Here is a 13219-nt window from a genome sequence, read left to right as displayed (position 1 = left end):
ACACACACACACACACACACACACACACACACACACGAGGAAGGGAGGGACAGAGAGATACAGAGTCAGCAAGAAGAGGCTATAATAAGAGGGGAGGGTTGGGGCACAGTGTCTAGTACGGTCTCAGTAAAAATGTAAATATGTTCCACACAACAAGATGGATGAAAGATACCATAAACTTCCACCCTTTTCTTTCAACTTAATTCAAAAAACTAAGATAAAGTAATATTATTTAAACAACTAAGTGAAGAAGCAAGCTCTAGTAAAATTTTTATATTTAGAATCTTTCAGTTTACAGATAAACATTACCAATATTAGAACTATGTTCTGCCCAATTCAGTCTTGTTTGAGGCCACTAAGCTTAAACTGAATTAAAAATAGCAAACCAGGGTGGCTCAGTTGGTTGAAACTCCGACTCTTGGTTTCAGTTCAGGTCATGATTCAGGGTCATGAGAGTGAGCCCTTCGTCAGGTTCCATGCTCCACACAGAGTGCTGGAGATTCTTTCTCCCTCCCTCTATGTTCCTCCCCTGCTCACATGCATGTACTCTCTGTCTGTCAAATAAGTAAATAAATAAAATCTTAAAAAAAAATGGCAACCCATTCCAATGAAGTAAAAGTTTAATTTAGCCTTCCTTCTATGCTACTAACATTCCCTACAATTTTCAAAATTATTTTAATGAGTTTAACCTTCTATTTATTCTACTTAGCTTAGGTCCAAAAAAAGATATCTTCCTTACTTAACATAATCACTTTTCCAAGAGAAAGTTAATTCATTGATTTCAAAAGCATTAGATGTTCTTTGTCTCCTGGGTAGGACCACATGTCTAATTATGAGCGATTTATCTGCAGAAGTGGCATAATTTACAAACACATATACAAACCCAAAAGGGGCTCGTTTTTTTGGATCTCTTGTTGACAAAGTGAATAGACTCATGATAGATGCAGGATTATTGCATCAAAATGAATAAAAAAACCTTAAAATATTTGGCCTGTCCTCAATGCAACTACATCAGATAACTGTATAAATATAACCATGATCTCAAGCATCTGATTCTTGGTGTTTTTGTTCATCTTCCTTCATTTTCTTCTTATTTATGAACAGACCTAAAGAACTTCTTAAAATGTTTCAAATGCTTTGCTAATCTCTATTATAAAGCTTACATTTTTTATTAGCTAATAAAAATGAAGTTTAACACTCCATATTTTAACATTTGCCTATTAGAAACATAAGTCTTTTTTTTTTTTTAAGGATTTTATTTATTTATTTATTTGAAAGACAGAGATCACAAGTAGGCAGAGAGGCAGGCAGAAAGAGAGGAAGGGAAGCAGGCTCCCCGCTGAGTAGAAAGCCTGACGTGGGGCTCGATTCCAGGACCCTGGGATCATGACCTGAGCTCTTTTAATTTCAAATGGGAAAAAAATGAAGTTAGTTAATAGGCAATTAACAAAAATAAACATTAAAATAATGCCTTTGGAAAAAGGGATGTACTTAATTAAATGTGTATCATTTTGCAGTATCACAGCATTTCTGTTTACTTACCCAGTCCTCCACTTTGGTAGCAAAGTTAGGGTTAACCCAAATTCAGAAACTTCCAGATTCCCAGAGATTGCAGAGTTCATAATAAATAGTGTCCTCTCAAAATGGCAGATTTTTTAAAGTCTTAAAAACTTTTTAAAATTATTAGAAAAGTTATCTTGTAACTATTAATCTGGGCCTCTTTGATAATTAAACAAGTCACTACAAATTTAACAAAAAAAATTTTAACTCTATTTTGAAATGTGGCTGAGTAATTACATATGTTCAAAAAAAAATATATATATATATATACACACACACACACACACATATCAGTGTTGCTAGTTTTGCTTAAAAGAAGGGGAAACCCAAGGTAAAAATAATGGTTATTTGGCCTAGCAGTAGGGCTCTGAGAGAGGTAAGAACTCAGGCCATGCTTTTGGAGCATCTGGCCAGCTCATCCACCCCTCCATCTTCTGCAGAAAAGAAGGGGAACCTTTAATCTAATGATGACACAAATGTTTATTTAATTATACATACAACAAAAATATCTAATATACACATTTAATAAAATTCTTCCTGATGGGGAAATTGGAAGGGGAGGTGAACCATGAGAGACTATGGACTCTGAAAAACAATCTGAGGGTTTTGAAGGGACGGGGGGTGGGAGGTTGGGGTACCAGGTGGTGGGTATTATAGAGGGCACGGATTGCATGGAGCACGGGGTGTGGTGCAAAAATAATGAATACTGTTATGCTGGAAAAAAAAAAAATTCTTCCTGATTCAAGCTACTCAAACTCAATTAGTCTAGAATAAAAATGATTTGTAAGAATGTTTGTTTCATTACTTTAAATCACAAATTAAAATTATACTCCTTAGAAAAGAGAAAGTTTTGGCAAGCCTTCTAAATAGATATAACTAATTTTTTAAAAATTAAGGTATAATTGACATATCATGTTATATTGTTTCAGGTATATATAATAAGTAATATTTGTATATATTGCAAAATGATCACCTAACTAAACAATAAGTTTAGTTAACATCCATCATCATATATAGTTACAATCATTTTTTTTTCTTGTGATGAGAACTTTTAAGTTCAACTCTCTTAGCAACTTTCAAATATACAATATAGTATTATTAAGTATAGTCACCATGATGTACATTACATCCCCAGGACTTACTTGTTTTATAACTGGAAGTCTGTGCAATTTGAACCCCTTCACTCCTGTTTCCTGCCCCCATTCCCTGCCTCTGAAAACCACCAATATCTTCTCTGTATCTGTGGGCAGGTATGACTAGTTTTTGACTAGCATATCACTTGTTTCTGTACAAATAATACTGAGATTTGAAAAATAATTGATTCTCTAAGGTAAACACACTTGAAATCTTGTTCAAATATCTCATGTACTCACAAGTACCATTTATCTTCAAAGGTAATGACACGGGTAAACATAATCTGAATTAGGGAATTTGAATGAGGTTTAAAATGATTTAGCATAATATGGGAAGTATGAAATTTCAGTCACAGCTCTAACTTTTTACACTCAGAGAATTTGGGAAATTAATTCAAATAATGATACAACTAATAACAAGATTTGGAAGCCTAGTAGATACTGAAAGTCCTTAAACCCATATCTAGATGCATTTGATTTATTTCACTCTTTTTACTGAACACCTATGATATGCTGGGCACTAGGAATCCAGTCAGAGACAAGAAGGCTGAGCGGATGGTTTTACTGCGAAGGAAAAGGGTATTACTGAGATAGAATACCCCAAGGGAGGACCCTCCGTGATTAATCCCACTGTGGTTAGGGAAGTCTTCTAAAGCGAGGGAGCCAGGTGAGGGGTGTCATGGGTCAAGGAGGGTGAAAGCACAAAGAAGAGATGCATGGAGGCCTCCAGAGACTGCCCGTTGGCAATGACCATAATTTAGTTTCTACGTGATGAACAAGTATGTCACACTACCGTATCACTGAATCTCTTAAAAATAAATTCACATGTTCAATTTCCTTTACTACTAGGAAAAGGAAGTTAGAGTTTTTCAGTATCCACATCCATGGTTCCACCATTCTTTTTCTAGGTAGCATGACCTCTCAATTCCATTTTATACAGCAATCCAATATTTATTTATTTATTTATTTATTTATTTATCTATCTATCTATCTTGTCAGGGAGAGAGAGAGAGGTAATTAGAGGGAGAAGCAGGCTTCCTGCTGAGCAGGAAGTCCGATGCGGGACTTGATCCCAGGACTCTGGGATTGTGACCTGAGCTGAAGGCAGACATTTAACAGACTGAACCAACTAGGCATCCCACTGCAATCCAATAATCCTATAGATTATTGCAATCTATAGGATTGCAACTATTGCAATCCAATAATGCCTATAGACCTTACAATCATCTCTTGATGTATCTTATCACTACAAATGTTAATATGATGACCAAAAAAGAAAGTTTACAGAGCATGTATGGATTAAGATTAATATTACAGCATATTTAACTAGTATTTCTCAAGATCAAAATGAAAATAAAAGCAAACCTAAGGTGTTAAACGTCACTTGACAAATCATACATACAACTAACAACACCAGTGAACATTACCATGACACTGAAGAATATGCATTTACTTTCTAATAAACTTTCAGAGCATCCTTGAGATGGCAGCAGGATGGGCTAAAATATGGGAGAGTTATTCACACAAATGAAATTCACAAAAAACTAGAAAGTAACAGTCATCTTCAAAGGAGTCCAAGTAATAAGGTTTCCTGGTAGAAATCTTTTTGTTTGTTTTTGTTTTTAATAGAGAATACTGTATGTTTGGGGCAACTGAGTGGCTCAGTAGGTTGAGTCTGCCTTGGCTCAGGGTCCTGAGATTGAGTCCTACATTGGGTTCCTTGCTCAGTGAGGAGACTGTTTCTTCCTATGCCTGCCATTCCCCCGCTTGTGCTATCAAGTGCTCTCTGACAAATAAATAAAATCTTTAAAAAAAAAAAAAGAGAATACTGTATGTTTAATAAAGATGACAATTTGTCAAAATGTTTTCTGAAAGAAGAAACGAATACTCAAACACATTTTACATTAAGAACCATTTACATTTCTCCTCACCTGAGAATGTTATATATAGAACTCAAGTAAACAGGAAACAATAGACTTAAAGAAAAAAAAGTCATTGAGATCAGAGAAGGAAAACCAAGTGAAGTATCTTTTCATTTTCTATCATTTCAAAGGTTGACAGTTCTATCACTATCAACAGTGACAAAGTGTGAAATACCCTGTATACAACTTGTATTCAGGAAGTCCAAGGTTTTTGAGCAATGTTTCTTTTATTTTCCCACTAGTTAACGTGTTTTCAAGTTTTTTGTGTCTAGCAACTGATTAAATCAAGACTATATTTTGCACTAAATATGTTGACAAGGGTGATTGTGTTGACACATAACCCCTTAAAAAGCAAACTATCCATTCTGAAACATAAAATAAGGTTAATTTGCTTGTTTACTATCCAGGAAGAATTCACGCAAATCTGTGGTGGTAGCAAAGAGGATTAATGGGTTAATAGAATTAAGGCAGTGACCCAAAGGAAACAAAGACAAGCAGAATTTTCTTTTCCCTTCTTCCTTCTTTCCTTTCCTCTTCTAAGGGCTAACTAGCTAAAGAAGATTGGAGTAGGAACTGTAGTTTCCTGAAGAACATAATCTAGGTTTAATTTTTCTTTTCACTGAAGACATGCTTGGGAGAAACCAACCAATTTTGTTTACAGTTTAGTTTCATCTGTAAGCCTTACCTACTCCAGGCCAAAATGTGGCTAGTGTATACACCAGGAGAGGCTGGGCCATTTGAGTATGGAGTTGAGAGGGCTTAGGATCCATGTAGGGCCATATATCATGGAAGCAACAAAGTGCAGTAAAACATTCTTTGTGCTACAATAGAATGAACATGGATTTCTATGGGGAGGCAGAGGATAGACTTCTCCATATTAATGAAGTCTCTTCTAAAATGTCTCTGTGAGAGGTCTTGATGGGTTGGTTCAACAATAACAAAAACAAAAAAATGTTTGAATGAATGCCAGTCCTTCTAGCTTCTTTGGAAAAGTTGTTATTTTCTCTGTGCACTGAGAATGCTTTTTACACTGATGTGTTTTTGTCTGTTGCTACAAAGAAATCCTCAACTACTAAAATATATCAGCTGTTTCATTTTTATCTTTGATTTTTGAGCACCAAACAGTACTTGACATCAGCAAGGAACACAACAGATGTTTCCTAAACTGATGAATAAAAATTTATTCCTATTTACCAGATACATTATAAAGAAGTGTGTGACTTTTAAATGGCTCAACCAGTTCCAAGTAGGAATCTGGGAATGGTACAGATTTAAAATGAGGGCTTGGGAAAATGAAAGTTCTAAGTGGGGGAGCATTCAGGCACATGAATGTCTCCTGCATATCACACAATAATTTGAGACGCCAGAGAGAAGATAGGAGTTTTGGATCTAAGATGTCTTAGATTTAAATCCTGGTGTTGCTATTTGTTAGCTGTGTGACTGTGCACAAATTCCATCTACGACTCTGTTTCTATAAAATGGGAGTATTAACAGTAGCTAGAGGTACTCCACAGATCTCTTGTGAGAATGAAATTAATGAACTGATGTGTTCTCCATTCAGCTTTACACCTGGCAAGGGCTCAGGGTGTGAGGCTGTCAGCACTGCTGTTGCCACTGTGAGTTTTATCTTCAGTCATTTCACATTAGTCACTGTCTACTGTGTGGCAAAGCCTAGGGTTATTCAATGTTATTTCCAAGGTCCATTTTCTTTCCAAGATTAACTAGAATTACAGGTTGGTAGAAGTAAATATTACTTTTCTGTTACCTACTCAATATGCTAATTTGCCTAACACTTTCTCTGCTACTGATACTTACTGTTAAATATTCTGCTAGGTCTTACTGCACTGGCCTACACTCTTAGTACACAGTCCTTTCAGTCTTCACTCCATAGAATAAATATGACTAACTCAATCTTCAGAGAAGGCTAAATAACAATCACTTCTATACCACTGGTCCATTCCAGGGCTGAAATATAAAGAATCTGGCTTTAAAGCTAGTCTCTTCTTTTTCCAAGATACCAGGCTACCTTCCTGGAACAAGAATGAGACTCACCTCTTGTACACTGGCAAGAAAGCTCCTGCCATTATTCCTGGAGGAACCAAAGCATGAGAAGAGGAAGTGATACAAATTTACAGGAGTTGGTTAGCTACCCTACAGGATTAGATCAGGCTAACAAGAATGCATGAAATTTAGGTGGGAATATAGGAGATTATGCTTCTAGTTCCTATCAAGTGCTGGGCAGTTTGACAAGCTGCAAAGGAGGGACTTTAAATTTAAATTTAACTTAAATTAAACTTTAAATTTAACTTAAATTAAATTTAACTTAAATTTAAATTTAATTGCACAAAGGTCGCTGGTGATAACAGATCATTTAGAGTCAACTTCTACACCTGTGCCTATAAGGGAGCCACAAGCATTTGTAGCTAATCGAATTTAAATTAAATGAATAAATTTTAAGATGCAATTCCATAATTTGCATGAGCCACATTTCTAGTATTCCATATGGCTATGCTTATCATAGTGGACAACACACTTCCATCACTGCAGAAAGTTCCATGGAGCTATCTAAAAATTCTGATTTTCAGGATAAACAATACCACATTCTACGCATCAGTAAATGCTTTTTGATCATTAATTGATTAGATTTGAAAGAGGCTACTATGTCCAGTGACTAACTTCACAAACTTTACGACCACCCATGTCCCCTACTGTGGACACTTACGCCAGCACATGGGCACTAAATCTAAGTTGGTGACAAGACAATGTTAATGATTTTTGTTATGAATTTTTAAAAATAGCAAAATTTCCTGCCCATCTTCTCAGTCATTTAAAGAGTGAACGGGCATTCTTTCCCCCCTACCAACATCAAATTTACTTGAAGAAAAATTTAAAGGGGTGCCAGGGTGGCCCAATCAGTTAAGCATCTGCCTTTGGGTCAGGTCATGATCCCAGGGTCCTGGGATTGAGCTCAGCACTGGGCTCCCTGCTCAGCAGACAGCCTGTTTTTCCCTCTCCCTCTGTGGCTTCGCTGGCTGTGCTCTCTCTCTCTCTCTCTCCGTGTGTGTGTGTGTGTGTGTGTGTGTGTGTGAAATAAATAAAAATACTTTTTAAAAAAGGAAAGTTTAAAAACAGATGTCCTAGTAAACCTCTATAAACTGGAAAATTAAGCCAATTTCAGAAATAAGAGGTTTCAGGCTTATACTTTATTTTCAACTTTTTTACTGTGTTCAAATGTCTTTCTTTCACATTCATATCCAAATTAGACTAAGAAACTGATAAGACCACTGCAGAACACTGACATTTATAATTGTGTGTACTATTTTTAAATTCCCAGAATACACTTTGTCTAATTCCCCTTTTATCCAAATAAACATAACATTGTGGAGCAGTTTATTTCTGTTTGAAAGTTAATAGTATAGTAAATAACATTTAAGATGAATTCACAGAAGGGTATAAAATATGAGAATAAACTTCCTTTGTAAACCAGAAGTCTAGCTCTCTTGACAAATATGTCATTGATCTGATCATTTCCTTTTCAAGGCACAGGGCCACTGGAATGGCAATTTAAAGAAAGAAACACCATGTTTCCGCCAGTGGTTGTAAATTTTATTTTCAAGGCACAGATCCCACACTTTTATTTGGTAATGAAAGTTCTGCCAGAACTTGACAGGAAATACAAGAACAAAACAGGAAGAAAAACCTGGTTTGAAGTCACACTGACTTGGGTTTAAATTCTAGCTCTGCCACTTATTGCCTATTTTGTCTTAATCAAATTACATCAATTTCCAGACCTTTTTCATATGTAAAAAGGGGATCATACATACCTAATGATGTTACTGTGAGAGTAGGTATGTATATACAAGCCACACGTGCAGATGACTTACGTATAATGCCTGGCACACAGACTAGCTGTTCTTTAAAATAGGAGCTAATATTACTACATACTGGCTATTTCTAAAATCTCTAGAGATTAACGTAATTTTTACAATGAAAGATAGGATATCTTAGAAAAATTGAGTTTTCTCTGGGTTGTTGTAGCAAATCCACTTCTATATACAACTGGATAATTAAAGGTCTTAGAAATGTCCATATAGTTTTGCTCAACAAAGTCACTGTAAAGAATCTACACTAATGAAATAATCAGAGATGTGAAGAAGATTTATACATAAAAATATTAATTATACTCATTTAATATAGATATAGCAAAGAATCTAAATTTCTAACAAAAAGTATTTAAAAAATCATGAAAAAGCTATATGAATGACAGCATTAAAATCCCAATTCAAAAAATACATTTAATAAAATTGTGGGTTATACCATTGCTGTTATTCCGTTTAATTAGAAAAACAGACTTAGGCCTATAACAACTATGTGATCCCAAAATGGTTGGACTGGATCTTACTAAGATAATGTTCTTAGAAAGACAAAGTGCTAGAATGATCTGCACCAAAAAATTAAGCAATTTGTCCCTAGATTAAAGGATTATATACGGGTAATGTTTTACGTTCTTTGTATTATTGTGTCTTTTTTCCTTCCACAGTAAAAGTGTATTTTTTAATATGTATAAATAAACATTTAAATAAATATTTTCTTTAATAATAAATTGCCTCAAATCATTGGGTAAATTATGTAACAATCACTTCCTATTTGAGTAACTCTCAAATATGACCAAACTGACTCACCTACCTATGATTCAACATTTTCTTTTCCCCAGTGTCACAATTTTATAGCCCACCCCCCTCTCATTTTAGATTTGTGCTATGACAGTACCATCTCTCTACAGAGTTGGGTTTGTGACTCTAACAATCAAAAGGCTGATTATCGGGCGCCTGGGTGGCTCAGTGGGTTGAGCCGCTGCCTTCGGCTCAGGTCATGATCTCAGGGTCCTGGGATCGAGTCCCGCATCGGGCTCTCTGCTCAGCGGGGAGCCTGCTTCCTCCTCTCTCTCTCTGCCTGCCTCTGTGCCTACTTGTGATCTCTCTCTGTCAAATAAATAAATAAAATCTTAAAAAAAAAAAAAAAGGCTGATTATCACCTTTCAGCTACTTTGCTGCACTAAAACATGTTCCACTATTTTTTTTGTGTCTTTTTCAGTTTCTTTCATGAGTGTTCTGTAGCTCCTTGAGTACAGATACTTTACCTCTTTGGTTAAGTTTATTCCCAGGTATCTTATGGTTCTTGGTGCTATAGTAAATGGAATCGATTCTCTAATTTCCCTTTCTATATTTTCATTGCTAGTGTATTAAAAAACTGATTTCTATACATTGATTTTGTATCCTGCCACATTACTGAATTGCTGTATGAGTTCTAGTAGTTTGAGGGTAAAGTCTTTTGGGTTTTCCATATAAAGTATCATGTCATCCGTGAAGAGAGAGAGTTTGACTTCTTCTTTGCCAATTTGAATACCTCTTATTTCTTTTTGTTGTGTGATTACTGTTGCTGGGAGTTCTAGTATTATGTTGAACAACAGTGGCGAGAGTGGGCATCCTTGTGGTGTTCCTGATCTCAGTGGGAAGGCTGTCAGTTTTCCCCACTGAGAATGATATTCTCTGTGGGTTTTTCATAGATAGAGTTTATGAAGTTGAGGAATGTTCCCTCTATCCCTATACTCTGAAGAGTTTTAATCAGGAACACATGCTGTATAATAAAATAAAGATCTCACTCTATGCAGCGGAAGAAAGAGATAAAAATTATTCAGTAAATCTCTGGGCCCACAGCTCAACTGCCACAGAGAAAATTACAATTTGACACTTTTCTTCACTTGATCGAGTTAACGAAGCCTCCTGTGCATCTCATCCGTAGTATCAATAAGTCAACAGTATACACATTTTTGGAAACATCTAATACACCACTCCACATTTTTTCTAGGTGTAAAGTGTCTATTCAGAGCAGCAGGGTGGCACAGCACACAGAATATGAGTCTAGAGATTTGGGTTCAAGCATCAGTTTTGTCCTATACAAGCAAAATGATCTGGATTGTATCACCTAAACCAACAGAATCCATTTTGTCTTGTATGTGGGTATAGCAACATTTTTATTAGAGCATTTTAAGGAATAATGGATATGAAACTATTTGATACATTAAAATGCTTTATATAAAATATTGTTCTTCAAAGACCTTGGATTTATAAAAATTATTCTAGAAAATTTTCAAAATAGTATCTTTCTCATAACAAACCATTTACAACTATCATTTCAATACAATTTAATGTTATTTAAACAAAACAATGATACTTTTTAAGCTACTGAAATTGAGAAATCTTGGGGCGCCTCGTGGCTCTGTTGGTTAAGCATCTGCCTTTGGCTCAGGTCATGAGTTTAGGGTCCTGGGATCGAGGCATCTCCCACCCTTTCTTCCTCTGTGTGTCCTATCTCTTTCTCTAATAAATAAATAAAATCTTTAAAAAAAAATTGAGAAATCTTTGGTGTACCATTTTTAATCAGAAATACATACATTTCTAAAAATACAGGTAACAAAGCCTATTTCAACTCTAGGATGTCAATAACCACAAACCTCAACTGTGGGAACCATTTTCAAAGAACACGGAAACTTAGAAATAAAAAGATGAAGTGCCAATACCCAAGACAAGCAAAGGGTCAGAGGTGGTGACTCAGTTTTTACTTATGCTAATTTTTACTAGAGCTCTCAGAAGAAGAAACTGGTTCAGGATAGGCTGAAGATTTACTGATTTTAAATAAGTAAACACAGTAGACTATTGGTTTATTTGGTTTGTTGTCTAGTTTTTAAATTCTAATTGAGAAGAAACACTGGTTTAAAAACTACTTTATCAATAAACATCATAGTAACTATTCACTTGAATAATTTAATAATTTGTAAATAGATTCAGATCATTAAAGATGAATAAAGGCAACAAGGTGACAACATATTTTAAAAGGTACAAAAAAGAATTCTAATAATGGTCACCATAAATAATGCAGGTCAGCTCGACAGAAGCAGATAAAGTTCATATATAAAAATGTTTTAATGGTTAAATCTTTTGATTTCAACAATAAAACCTGAGATGGCACAAAATACAAGGAACAGACTATAGTATTTGAATAGTGTACTGAGAATAGAAAGGGGTAAAAGTAAGTGAAATGGATTGAAAATTGCTTTTCTAAAATCCACGAAATGTTCCAAACTGAAATTTCAGTTGAAAATTTATGAAATTTAGAACAAAAGAATTCATGCTAAATGGCAATTAAAAAGAATTTAGGAAGACAATGATCACAGAAGAGCTGAAATTGACACTACTAAAATAAAAGAATCAGTAAAATAAGACCAAGAAATATTATCCTCAAAAATACAAAGCCTAGGTTTAATTATTACCACAAATAGGCAAATACTAAGCTTAGTCTAACTTCAAATGGAAAAAACCTTAGTTAAACTAGACAAATGTGCAACTCCGGTTGAAGAGCACTGCTTTAAATTATACAAGCAATAAAAACACTCTGGGATCAAAACTTTATTTTACAGAGGAAGCATACTTCTCTTGAGTGGCACTGCTTATTTTCACAAAGAAATTAGAGCAAATAAGGACAGCAGAAACCTCACAATGTCACACAGCAACCAGAGCACAGCAAAACCATAGCAGGGTGTGTTATATGCTAATATCAAAATAACACCCCAAGGTAAGCTACAAACCACCCATGAGAGAGACATTACACTACCTCTTTCTCTGCCTACTTGTGATCTCTGTCAAATAAATAAATAAAATCTTAAAAAAAAAACCCAAATAGATTATTGATATTATATTCTAAATAGTCCATAGCATCCTCTCAGGAAAACCAAATAATATCCAGGTATTTTATAATATTTCAAAGTTTAAACTATTTCTTTTCTTTTTTTTTTTTTTTTTTAAAGATTTTATTTATTTGACAGAGAGAGTGAGAGAGCACAAGCAGGGGGAGCAGCAGAAGGAGAGGGAGAAGCAGGCCCTGAGCAGGGAGCCTGATGCGGAACTTGATTCCAGCACCCAGGGATCATGACCTGAGCTGAAGGCAGACGCTTAACCATCTGAGCCATCTAGGTGCCCCTAGACTATTTCAATTAAATTGTCCCCCAGGGCATTTACCAAGCACTGATTATATACAAGAAATTACTCAGTATACCAACAGACACAAATAACAAAAGGATTAGCTTGATAAAGAGTTTAGTCTATTAGGAGAGGGAAAGCATAATAATGTATACTGTTATTATGTTTATCATCATGTTTAATAATTTTGTTTATTATTACAATGATTTGCATTTTATACATCAATTAAATGAGCACTTTATAAATTAATTCTCCTTAAATGACCTCATATGATTCTTATAATTATCCTGGGAAGAAATTTAGCTATACAGAATTCATTTTAGAGGTAAAGACTGCATGATTTGCATAGCAGATCAGCAAAAAGGCCAAGACTAACACCAGGGCTTCAGTCTCCTAAGTTGGTAGTGATGGTACTATAGTATAATTGAGCTTATAAAGACAAATAAAGGGAGCCAACTGCAGCTAACAATTCATGCTTCCCATATGCCCAACACCTTCCAGCTCATTAAGTCCTGTGCACTTCATAGAAGATCCTTTGATGCAAAAAGAAGTGCAGTAATTCCCTAAA

At 35.1% G+C, this 13219-nt stretch overlaps 1 protein-coding gene across 4 annotated transcripts in view; it reads right to left on the bottom strand.

The window, feature by feature from the left end:
* Positions 1-13219, bottom strand: part of SPIDR (scaffold protein involved in DNA repair) — a 607809-nt gene that overhangs the window by 176810 nt on the left and 417780 nt on the right. The gene's annotated exons all lie outside the window — the stretch shown is intronic.

This window comes from Mustela erminea, chromosome 16 (assembly GCF_009829155.1).
Source record: "Mustela erminea isolate mMusErm1 chromosome 16, mMusErm1.Pri, whole genome shotgun sequence".
NCBI classification, from domain to species: domain Eukaryota; kingdom Metazoa; phylum Chordata; class Mammalia; order Carnivora; family Mustelidae; genus Mustela; species Mustela erminea.
This window is presented reverse-complemented; position numbering and strand designations above follow the sequence as displayed.